Below are 12,196 nucleotides of genomic sequence, written 5' to 3' on the forward strand. Positions count from 1 at the left end.
AAGGTGCATGATGCTCTCATCTTCAGGAACTCTGTCTGTTTGAACAGCTTCAGGAAGGAACTTACTTCCCAGAGCAGAAAATTACTGTTGGGGATGTTGAAATGCCTATAGTTATCATTGGGGACCCAGCCTACCCCTTAATGCCATGTCTCATGAAGCCGTACACAGACACCCTGCACAGTAATAAGGAGCAGTTCAACTATAGTCTGAGCAAGTGCAGAATGGTGGTAGAATGTGCTTTTGGATGTTTGAAAGCGCGCTGGGGCAGTTTACTGACTCGGTTAGATCTCAGCACAACCAATATTCCAATTGTAATTGCTGCTTGTTGTGTGCTCCACAATATGTGTGAGAGTAAAGGGGAGACATTTATGGCAGGGTGGGAGGTTGAGGCAACTCGCCTGGTGGCCAGTTTCGCACAGCCAGACAACAAGGTGATTAGAATAGCCCAGCAGGGCGCGCTGCACATCAGAGAAGCTTTGAAAGCCAGTTTCATGGCTGGCCAGGGTACGGTGTGACAGTTGTGTTTGTTTCTCTTAAAGTTACCCACCCCCTATATATATATATATATGAATGAAAGGAAATAAAGTCACAATTGTTTAAAAACCATTATTTATTATTTGTTGCACAAAACATTGAGAGAAATCAGAAGCTAGATGGTGGAGGGGGGGTATTGGGTTGGGGGGGTGGAGGAAGAGGGAAGGACAAGTCCAGAAACCAAATCAAAATTTAGGATATGCCCACTTTCTGCTGTTTGCGCAATCCTCTGGGGTTGACACTGTGGGTCCCCATAGCCTCCCCACCCCCATGTTCTCCGGCGTCTGGGTGAGGATGCTATGGAACTTGGGGAGGAGAGAGGGCAGTTTTACACAGGCTGCAGCAGCAGTCTGTGGTCTTGCTGCCTTTCCCGCATTAGAGCCACCATACAGTAGAGCATGTCAGTTTGCTCCCCCCTGAGCTTGACCATAGCATCCTACCTGCTCTCATCGCGCATGGCCCTCCTCTCTTCGTATTCATGTAACGCTTTATGTGACTCCACAATTGTTTTTCTCCACGCATTCAGCTGGGCCCTATCAGTGCGGGAGAACTGCATGAGCTCGGCAAACATGTCGTCCCGAGTTCGTTTTTTATGCCTTCTAATCTGGGCCAGCCTCTGGGACGGAATAGATAGGGGCTGCATTGAAACATTTGCACCTGCTGTGGGAGGAGAAAAAGGGAGGGTAGTATTTTAAAAGATACATTTTAGAGAACAAAGGGGACACTCTTTCTCAGTGAAACAGGCAATTCATAGTACATTGCACATGGTCTTTCTCTACAAGGTCGCATTTTGCCTCTTATACTGAAGTGCCTGCCACTTTGGTGTGAGTAAGCCATCACATGCGGCCGGGCAACAGAATTCAGCTTGTAGCCAGCCATGGTAAGCCCTAGGGGCACGCGGGGTTCTGCTTCTTCTGCATTCATTTCAATGCTTTCAAACTGCCAGGCACCCTTTCCCATAGCAAGCAATGCCTGGTGGGTTTGCCATATAAAAGGAGGGCCTGCGGGCTCTCTGGGATGATCACTTCACACAACACCCTCCCCCCACACCCACCCACCGTGGGGCTCTAATGAGGCTCTGAGCAGGGATGAGTCCTTTAAACTAAACGCGAACAGCCCAGCGCGGCCGGGTTTTCCCCCACCCCCCACCACGTGGCTCCAATCAAGCTCTCACTCACCAGAAGTGCCTTCTCCAGGGTCATGGTCCAGGAGCATGCCTTGGGAGTGGGGGAAGGCTATTGGCTCCAGCATTAAGAATAGTTCCTGGCTAGGGGGGAAAACAGATTCCCCACTTGCCACCTGTGCACTGTCCTCCTCCTCCTCCTCTTTGTTCTCCAGTGAGCTTTGTCTTCATTTTAAGAAGAACCCCTAGACTAACAGCACCCGGGAGAAAGATTTAGGTTACAATAATATATTTTATTGTCATATAGGTGAAAATGTTAAACTTGCAAAATGAAGAAGTCAAAAGTGAGAAAATGCTAAAGTTAATGTATGTGCAACCTTAATTCTGCCCTCTTTTGCATATTAATTGTGATAAAGTCTTTATTTATAGTACTACAGGTATGTCTACCCTAAAGCTGGAAGGGGAAATTTCCATCTTGAGTAGACATACTCTTTTATTTTTAGTGTTATCAGAGCTAATGCAGGTATCTGTGATATTATGTGTGGCGCCAGACTGCAGCAAATAGCCGCCCAGTATAATCCAGATTCATACTTGGGCAGCTAGCCCCTTCTGCAGCTCACACCTGAGTGGCTACCCTTCTATTTTTAGCTCGCTATCTCCATTATAGCTAGCACAGGTATCTCTACTCGGGCTGGAAGTTTCACCTTGCAGCTTCAGTGCAGACTTATATTATGATTTCTCCAAAATTGCAGTTTATTCCTTATGCAAAAAAACCCCTCTGTCTCTCCTTCATCCAGTTATGCATATATAATATAATATTGCAGAAGTCTTCCCTAAGGGAAAGTTATTTTGCACAACAAAGTGCTAAAATCTCTATGTCCAGTATAATGCTTTGGGAAAAAGCTGGGGAGGAGGAAGCTTGTAATTTTATGCTTTGCTGCTCTAAATCTGTGGCTCTCAACCTTTCCAGACTACTGTACCACTTTCAGGAGTCTGATTTGTCTTGCATACCCCCAAGTTTCAAACTATTTGCTTACAAAATCAGATATAAAAATACAAAAGTGTCACAGCACACTATTACTGAAAAATTGCTTACTTTCTCATTTTTACCATGTAGTTATAAAATAAATCAACTGGAATATAAATATTGTACTTACATTTCAGTGTATAGTACAGTGGTTCTCAAACTTTTGTACTGGTGACCTCTTTCACATAGCAAGCTTCTGAGTGTGACCCCCTTATAAATTGAAAACGCCTTTTAATATATTTAACACCATTATAAATGCTGGAGGCAAAGTGAGGTTTGGGGTGGAGGCTGAAAGCTCATGACCCCCCCCCATGTAATAACCTCACGACCCCCTGAGGGGTCCTGACCCCCAGTTTGAGAATCCCTGGTATAGTATATAGAGCAATATAAACAAGTCATTGTCTGTATGAAATTTTAGTTTCTACTGACTTTGCTAGCGCTTTTTATTTAGCCTGTTGTAAAACAAGGCAAATATCTAGATGAGTTTATGTACCCCCTGGAAGACCTCTGCATACCCCCATGTACCCTCTGGTTGAGAACCACTGCTGTAAATGATGTTGTGGATTGAAATTAAACTCAGTATTATTTGATCATAGCTTTCATGGTTTCATCTACTGCATATATGACTTGCTGAATATTAATCTGAACTGGAATTAATAGCATTGCTATTCATTGTGTCTGATGGTCTTTCCTATTTCCATGGTTTCCTGTGAATAATTCATACAATCTAATATACATCCTTTTAATTCTGTAACATCAGGACATGTAATTTACGGACAAAATATGAAGGAAGGTTCCTGCTATCAGATGAATCAATGAGCTCCGAATGGAAAATGATCTTGCTGGTTAGTTTTATGCATTCTGTCCCCAGTTCCATCTCCCTCTGGATGAAGAAAGACAAAGGGGTTTTTGTTGTTGTTGATATTTGGGGGTAGGGTGTTTTGCTCGTTTTTTATAATCTGGGCTACAGTGCAGTAAATTCTAATGAATAATTCAAATGTAATGGGAAACCAAAGCTTCCAGAGCCTCAGTTACTCATTACTAATTGTAGGTTTTCTCCTAATATTCTGTAAGTAATACCGCATTGGAAGTCGGAACCCAAGAAAATCTAATGAATATGATGTGAAGCATTTTTAAAGTCTTTAACTTTCACCAGAGGTGCAATGAAATTGCCTAGGGTTATGTGCACAGATCATCCCAGGAATCATAAAATGAATAAGATCTTTTCTGTTTCTTAGAGAGATTTGGTTTACTTCCAATCTGAATAGCAACCCCAGGGACTTTCACTTTTCCTCTATAAAAAGATAGCTTAACTTTCCCCATATAATTGGATAATTGTGAAGATGATTAACTTCAGCACCAGAAGGGCATTAATCCCAGAACATGAATAGCACACTTTGATGTTGCTTGTGGCCAAAATGCACCACTCATTCATTTAAATATCACAGAAAAATCATCTACTTTGGGAAACATTGAAGGGAGTTTTTCCTTTGCCTAATTATTACAGGTAAGGTATTTTAATGAGCTTTAAACATAATTTAATTTATTTTACTTTATGTAAATAACTGCAAACCTTTTGCTTTTCAGATCGAAGTTCCTTTAATAGCCTCTTCTTCTGTCAGTCTCACAAACAAACATTTTCTTTGAGAGTTCAGAAGCATTAGGTTTTTGGGTCATGTATTGCTATGTACTACCTGAAAGAAGTTCTGAAACAATTTCCCCAGTCATTACAGGTAGAAACAGATTTGAAGGGCATGACAGTGAGGAACTGAATCTCATTTGCAAATAGTCTCTGAGGATATAATTTAGATAAGTTGTACCAAAGTAAGGCAGTGCAAAATTTCTTTAATGGCAAGGAACTGGAACAGTGCTCCAGTGACATCTCTCATCACAAGAGACATATGAACAAGTGAGGACAACAAGAAAGCTAAGATAACAGATGATAATACATTTGGGTCATAACTAGAAAAGCGCTGAAATACTGTACCTTTGGGAGTTTGGGATATCTCAACACACTGTAGCACAAATGGTTTTTCATGGGTAGTAAGTGTATTAAAAATAATCCTCCATTCTAAATATATAGCTCACAAGGTCTTTGACACTATGTACAGTTAATTTATTATCTACGATTCAAGTAAAAAAGAATAATTTGCTTTTATATAGCATCTTTAGTTAGAAGATCTAATATTAATTATGGCTTACTAGACTCCTCCGAGGAAAGTAAATATAACACATACTTTATACTTCAGCTTTTGACTTTTGCCCAAAGAAAGGGAGATAAGTAGTGAGCAGGAGACATGGACTTTAGTTGGAATACTCTGTGCCTTTCAAAAACTTATGAATAGATAAAACTGGGGCCTGTGCTTCATTAAAGAGTTAAAGTTAGGTGCACAAAGAAGGTGAGTACAATAATGTTATACATAATACTACCTCAGCATTCCCCTACCCTGGTACATAGACAATATTATTGGGACTCCTTTCGTATATGAGTCAATTGATACATGGTGTTGTTAAGTAATATGTACAATGTCAACCAGTGCATAACTGGTAAAGCCAAAAAGACAACCCAGGAGACGTAGTTCCAAATGTGCTGATGTAACTGCTTGATCAGAATTTACTTTCATTAATTACATTACAAGGATAAAGCACCATGTTATACTTATATCCGTATGTACTTTCGTCGTGAATGCCATAAATGACGATTTACTTGAGCATGAACAATAGTCATTATTATGTGTCAAGGAAAGGACATTCAAAAGAGATGGTTTAGTTAATCTGGAAGATGGAAAGACAGCAGTGTTTCGTGAAACCACTTTCTTTCTACACACTTATTAATGTGAATGAATCAAGACCTAAGGATATGCAATGAAATTTAAAAACATGCACAAACCTTTTAGAAATTTGCATAGTGAATAAAAAACTATCACCAGCGATGAAACCTTGGCACCACTGAAATAAATGGCAAATTATTCCCAGTATTTTACTCCAGAAGCTCCTGGTGCCACAGTTTAAAACTACGCCATATTTTCTGGTTTGTACTCTAACATTCTGTTTTCTTCAATTACCTGTCATTATGCGTACTCACTACTTGGGAGCTACATAATAGGCATGCTAAGTTTACTAAATGCTTGCCTTTCATCAAAATGTCTTTTACAAATGAGTTCCTTCTTTTGCATCTTTACAGCAATGCAAGAAGATGTAGCAGCTTCAAGGTCAATTACCTTAGAGCAAAAATTACTATTTAAAACATGCTTTTTTTTAAACAAAGATTTAGTGATGTTTAATATTTTAAAATACCAAACCTTTTGGACACAAAATGTGAGTACTGTACTTAATATTACATTGGCTGACTTTGAAAGTAATGTGGTCCTTAAAAAACAGCATTTGTAGAAGACTTCAAAAATGTACCAGGATTCTTTGGAAATTCAAATTGATTGAAGGCATTCAAGACTGCTTGTTCTAAGGTTAAACACATCTGAAGCCATAAAGATTCACCATGGTGACAAACAGCCAGTCTGGTAGCTTGGTGGATCTTGGCTCTCTTGGTCCCAGGGCTGGGTGATGATGATTACAAATGACGGACTTGAGCTGCATGGGAAAATAATGGTGGGTTTGCGCCTTTCAATGTTCACTCATAGAAAGCTGAGAGCCTCCCAAGAGGTGAGGTGGCCATAACTTCTATTGACTAAGTAAGGAGGTCCACTGTACTTTACAGTTCCAAGCCCCCAAAGAGCAGATTTGATTAAGAAAAATTCAAGGTAATGCAGGGAAGTGGGAGATAGACAAGTAATTTAATTGGAACAACCAGAACTCATTAATGATAGTAATGCAGAAGGGAATCCAGGGGGTTAAAATAGGAACATATTCTAATTGTAACAATGGGGTAATTTGCCTAGGAGTGTCTCTGAGGGCTTAATCTAATGCCTATTGAAATCAATGGAAAGACACCCACTGACTTGAATTGGATTGAGCCCTAAATCGTCATTGCAATAGTATTAAAAAACGGACTAGTTAACCCTTAATAAATTAATGTTGAGGACAATCCTCAAGAAAACTGCAGATTAGTTTAGATGGTCCAAAAGGTCTTAGTTCCCTGATCTGTGATTGCATGATTCAAAATTGGTGTCAGCTGAGAGCAGAACAAACATAAGCATTATGACTGCAGGCCCTTTAGTTGAAAAGTATGAGTTTACTCAGGAAAGTAATAGTCCTCAGGCAAAGTTGTGGGAGGTTCATATGTCCTCCTACATCAAGGTAAGACAAAAGGTAGACATACGTAGGTGATTGAAAATATCACCCTTAAAATTTAAGAACAGTCAAAAGGCATAAAGGGCAGTTCAATATTACAGTCAACGGACTTTTATTTTTGCCAGTTGGTGCTTTCTGCCTTCCAGTTTCACTGTCTGCCATGTATGTGCTCCTGCCACCTACTGGTGGCTCATGGGTGCTGAGCACCCACTATTTTTGTGTGTGGGTACTTGAACCCTGCAGCACTCACAGAGTTGGTGTCTATGAGTCAATGGGAGTTGGGTGCCTAACTACCCATTGTGACTTTCAAAATCTCCCCCTTAAATGCTGGAGTTTAAAGTGGTTTATATGAAATCTTTTGATAAGCAATTTGCATGAGAAACACAAGACATTTTTAGGGTGATATAAGCAGATGAAGTCCTCCTCACCCTACTCTGAACAGAATCCACAAATACTATGTTTAGTCCCTACCTAAAATCCTTCCTGGGGTCTAGCTTTTTTAGTAACTCAAATAATAAAAAGTAACCCAAAATTGATCCTAAAACTTCCTTGAAGGTCCTTTTCATCCTAGCCCACCGTGTTCTGTACCAAAAGTGCAACTCCCACTTCTCTCATACCCTGGAGGAATTAAGAAGGTTCATGAGCCAAAATGAGCCAGCAGAAATTTGTCAGTATCATTCTGCAAGCTGTTCTGTTAACTACCTTGTTAGCAGGTATTGACCCACAGGGGGGGTTAAAAGAATTGCTGCACCACCTTTTTACATGAAGCGCGGTGGGGAGGAGAATCGATTACTTTGCAAAAGTGTGTTTAACATTCAGGAACAAAAGTCAACCCTGCCAGTTTTTGTTTTGTTTGTGTGTGTGTTTTTTGCAGAGAAAGAATGGAACTACATAGAGGCAAAGCAATCTCCTTCCATCAACTTTGTATTTGCAGCACACTGTGTTTAAACCAATATTACTTATACATAGTATACTAATTGTAGTATTTTATCATTTAAATAAAAATCTAAGAAAATTAGCGAATTCTCACAGAATTCACATGCAGATATATTTTTGAAAACCCCCAAACCAGTAGCCATTTAAGCTTATATAAATAAAGTGCTATGCAGTTGAAACCATCCTACCTATTAGTAGATCAGAGGGAGAATAAGTCTGCATATCTTTAAGACTATAGAACAGGGCTCCAAAAATCCAGGACACATCAATCAGTGACTTGCATTTCAACCTAAAGTGTCTTTAACATACAGAGACTTCTCAAATAATTTTTTTGGCACAGACTCACACTAAGCCTGTCTACAAAACAGTGCTTCATCTGTAAACACGCAACTTGCTTGGCTTCCAACAATAGTCCTATAAAAGGTGCATTCTAACTAATTTAAAGGAAGACTAGGGTTTTGTAAATAGGATGAATTATAAATATGTAAGTATTGATGGTAGTGTGCTTTATGCTTTATAGTGTAAAAATGCATTGTAATTGCTAAAATCACTTCAAACACTGCGGGGACACTTTATTTAAGCTTCTGAAATGCATTAAAGCCGTAAATGGCCCAAACTGTCATTGAAACAAGAAAGTCATATGTTAGATAGCACAGAATATTGTGTGTGTGTGTTGGGGGGAGCAGAGGGTGCTACCATGCAGTGGGTAGTGGCTGCATGTTAGAATTATTTTCTTACATTAACAGGGTATGCTATATTACATTTATTAAAATATATTTATGGAACAATACCTGTGTCAAGGTTCCTCCCCCACTCTGAACGCTAGGGTACAGATGTGGGGACCTGCATGAAAACCTCCTAAGCTTATCTTTACCAGCTTAGATCAAAACTTCCCCAAGGTACAAAATATTCCACCCTTTGTCCTTGGATTGGCCGCTACCACCACCAAACAAATACTGGTTACTGGGGAAGAGCTGTTTGGAAATGTCTTTCCCCCCAAATACTTCCCAAAACCTTGCACCCCACTTCCTGGACAAGGTTTGGTAAAAAGCCTCACCAATTTGCCTAGGTGACTACAGACCCAGACCCTTGGATCTGAGAACAATGAAAAAGCATTCAGTTTTCTTACAAGAAGACTTTTAATAGAAATAGGAGTAAATAGAAGTAAAGAAATCCCCTCTGTAAAATCAGGATGGTAGATACCTTACAGGGTAATTAGATTCAAAACACAGAGAATCCCTCTAGGCAAAACCTTAAGTTACAAAAAAGATACACAGACAGAAATAGTTATTCTATTCAGCACAATTCTTTTCTCAGCCATTTAAAGAAATCATAATCTAACACATAGCTAGCTAGATTACTTACTAAAAGATCTAAGACTCCATTCCTGGTCTATCCCCGGCAAAAACAGCATATAGACAGACAGAGACCCTTTGTTTCTCTCCTTCCCCCCAGCTCTTGAAAGTATCTTGTCTCTTCATTGGTCATTTTGGTCAGGTGCCAGAGAGGTTACCTTTAGCTTCTTAACCCTTTACAGGTGAGAGGATTTTTCCTCTGGCCAGGAGGGATTTTAAAGGGGTTTACCCTTCCCTTTATATTTATGACAACCTGTAATAGTAATTTTTGCTAATTAAAATAAGCAAGAGTACTGTACAAAAAATGGCCAAGGATGAATTCTCAGTTACAGTAGTGTAACCCCTTTAGTCAGTGGAGTTATTCTGCATATGAACCTAGGTAACTGAAGGCATAATTTTGTCCTGTAAAACCAGAAAATACTATATCATTAGGCACACAAGTACACAATCTACAGAATGTATAACCCCTTAATAACTCTCCATCTGTTTGTTCCTCAATACTGCATGTAGCACGCAACCAGTTCAAGCTGCTAAACACTATATTCTATATTCAAAGCAGATTTAAGCTATTAATCAACACTTCTACCCCTACCAAGGAAAAATAAATAGAGGGAGGGGGCTTTGACTAATACTGCACCTGCTGAAAAACTGAATACTTCTGATAAAATTCACCTCATACGAGGCCCTGCAAACCACTTAAGTTCCACAGCAGGGCTTGTGGGCATCTCTTCAGTACTGTACTGCCGTCCAAGTGAGGTGGTGAATTTAGCTCACCCCAGTGCACTCCACCCACCTACTGCCTGATCAGTTGTGGTGTACGAGGCTGAATTAAGTGAACTTTACGTTTGATGAACTGACTCAAGTGCTTAGGATTTGAGTATGTGGTACTGTTTTTTTAGTACTGAAAAATAATAAGTGAATCAGAGGTACAAAGGTTTTGCTTTATCATCTGGCTTCCTACAGTATAACTACTGCCTTTCATGCTCATCTATTACAAAAACTCATAGAGAATGCCTAGTCCTCAAAGTTATGTCTTAAAAAAGTGTAATATTTCAATAATCCACTTTCCTGCTTTTCTGTTTCTTAAGACATTCACTTCTTGAACATATGCATTGTTGGCACAGCATTCACAGTCAGTAACCCTGTACTTTAGCTAATTTATTTTTCTTTCTTCTCACTAATTACTACACACCCTATATGCCGAAACATTGTCTTCTTACAACCAACTCATTATTTTAAAAACTCTTAACATTTTAAACCAAGCTGTGTACCTGAAAAACAGTCCAAAGACAACCTCAGTCTTTCAGTTCAGTAAGTTTCTACTCTCAGCTATCTTAGTCACGTTATATTAAGGAAACATTTATAAATGGTTTATAAAAGGTTACTAACTGATTAATAGATGGTTTAATGAAGGGTTAATCAATTATTTTAGAATCCAGCAGGTCAATGGTTTGCTTATCACGCCTCTTATGATGTGTTTATAATACGTCATCCTGTAATGTAACACCCATTAATCATTTAATAAGCCCTTGCAAGCTATTTATAAATGTAAAGTATGACTGCTATCTTCTGATTTTCCAGTTTGCTTCCAAGATCCATCATTATGTAGACTACTTCTGTTGCACTGATTATCTCTCTCCCCTGTCCTGACCTCATTGTACTCTGGTTTCCTTCTCCTCAACTCTACTGAATCAGTTTTAATTAGGGTCACCAGTGACTTCCTCTTGTCCAAATCTTCTTTCCCCTCCATCTCTTATTTTCTGGAACTTTTAACACAGATCATCATGTTCACCTCCACTGGCTTTTGGGCTGGGCTCTCCTGATTCTCTCTCTTTCTCTACAAAATGAAACTTCAACATCATGTTCAGCAGCAACCATTCTCCCCTCTTATGCTTGGTTGGAGTCCCTCAGAGTTCTGATTTCTTCCAACTACTATCCCTATTCTCCGGAATCTAAAATCAATCTTTCTTTGACTCTGCTGACTACTGAATCCCTGACTGCCTCGCTGACATCTCTCAGATGATTTGGGGGAAAAAAACCCCCAGGAATTACAACATGTTGAAAGACATACCCTATTCTCTCCTCTTATTTCTCCCCCATCTTTGCTGAAAAATCCAGAATTATTCCCACTATTCAGGCTCATAATCCTAGCATGATGTTAGATTTTTCTCTCTCCTCCTTCAGCCACACTGAGACTTATCAGATGCTGTTGATTCTTGCTCTAAAACACCTTCTCCTAAACCCATCCTTTTTTCTGTCACTACTACTGATGCCCCATGGTCATGATGTGCCTCAGCTGCTGTGACTTCTTATCGGAAACACCAGTATCAAAAATACTGCTGCCAAAACAATCTACTGCTGCTCTGACCAGATCACTCCCAAGGTCTGCTCTAACTTGTCCCTATAGTCCATTACAATGGTGAGGACTGAAAGAATACAGTGAGTTTTGGAAATTCTCAGCTACCCATGTAGGGTAGCTTTAAGGTCACTTTTTACCAATGATGCACAATATCTTTAGCTTTGGACTGTACTGGGTGCAAGACCAATGCCCTGGCTGCACTCCAGCTTTCACTGTTCTTACCACAGGTGGAGAATTACAAGCTCAGTTCTTCCTACTGTTGACAAGCCCAAAGAGATTGAGCTTTCTAAGCATTTTGAACTGGTACAAGGACTTAAAGAGACTTAAGCTACTTAACCCTTTCTAAGGCCCAAGAGTAACTTAAAAAGTTTAATCTTGCTGCACACTCGTGCCTGCACCTTGTACAAGTGCACAGTCTGGAAATGGCTGCTATGCACAAAGGAACAAGAAAGACATTGTATCTCGGTGCTCCCCCCACCCTCTTGTGAAAACCTCTCACAAATGATGCCAATATAACATTAGGTTGCAGTTTAAATGTAAAAAATGTCTTGAAATACAAATGTTAAACATTCTACAGCAATATTATCTGGGGTGTGTTTCCCATAAGCATTATT

The 12,196-nt window shown here is 39.7% G+C and overlaps 1 long non-coding RNA gene across 1 annotated transcript; it reads right to left on the reverse strand.

The window, feature by feature from the left end:
• Positions 1–667: 667 nt before the first annotated feature.
• On the reverse strand, positions 668–6,210 carry LOC141981468 (uncharacterized). The gene is made up of 3 exons (XR_012637787.1): positions 6,093–6,210; positions 1,713–1,907; positions 668–1,194 (listed from the first exon to the last, which is right to left on the reverse strand). It is a non-coding gene; the product is annotated as an uncharacterized LOC141981468 (long non-coding RNA).
• Between the last annotated feature and the right edge of the window lie 5,986 nt (positions 6,211–12,196).

This window comes from Natator depressus, chromosome 2 (assembly GCF_965152275.1).
Source record: "Natator depressus isolate rNatDep1 chromosome 2, rNatDep2.hap1, whole genome shotgun sequence".
Classification (NCBI taxonomy): domain Eukaryota; kingdom Metazoa; phylum Chordata; order Testudines; family Cheloniidae; genus Natator; species Natator depressus.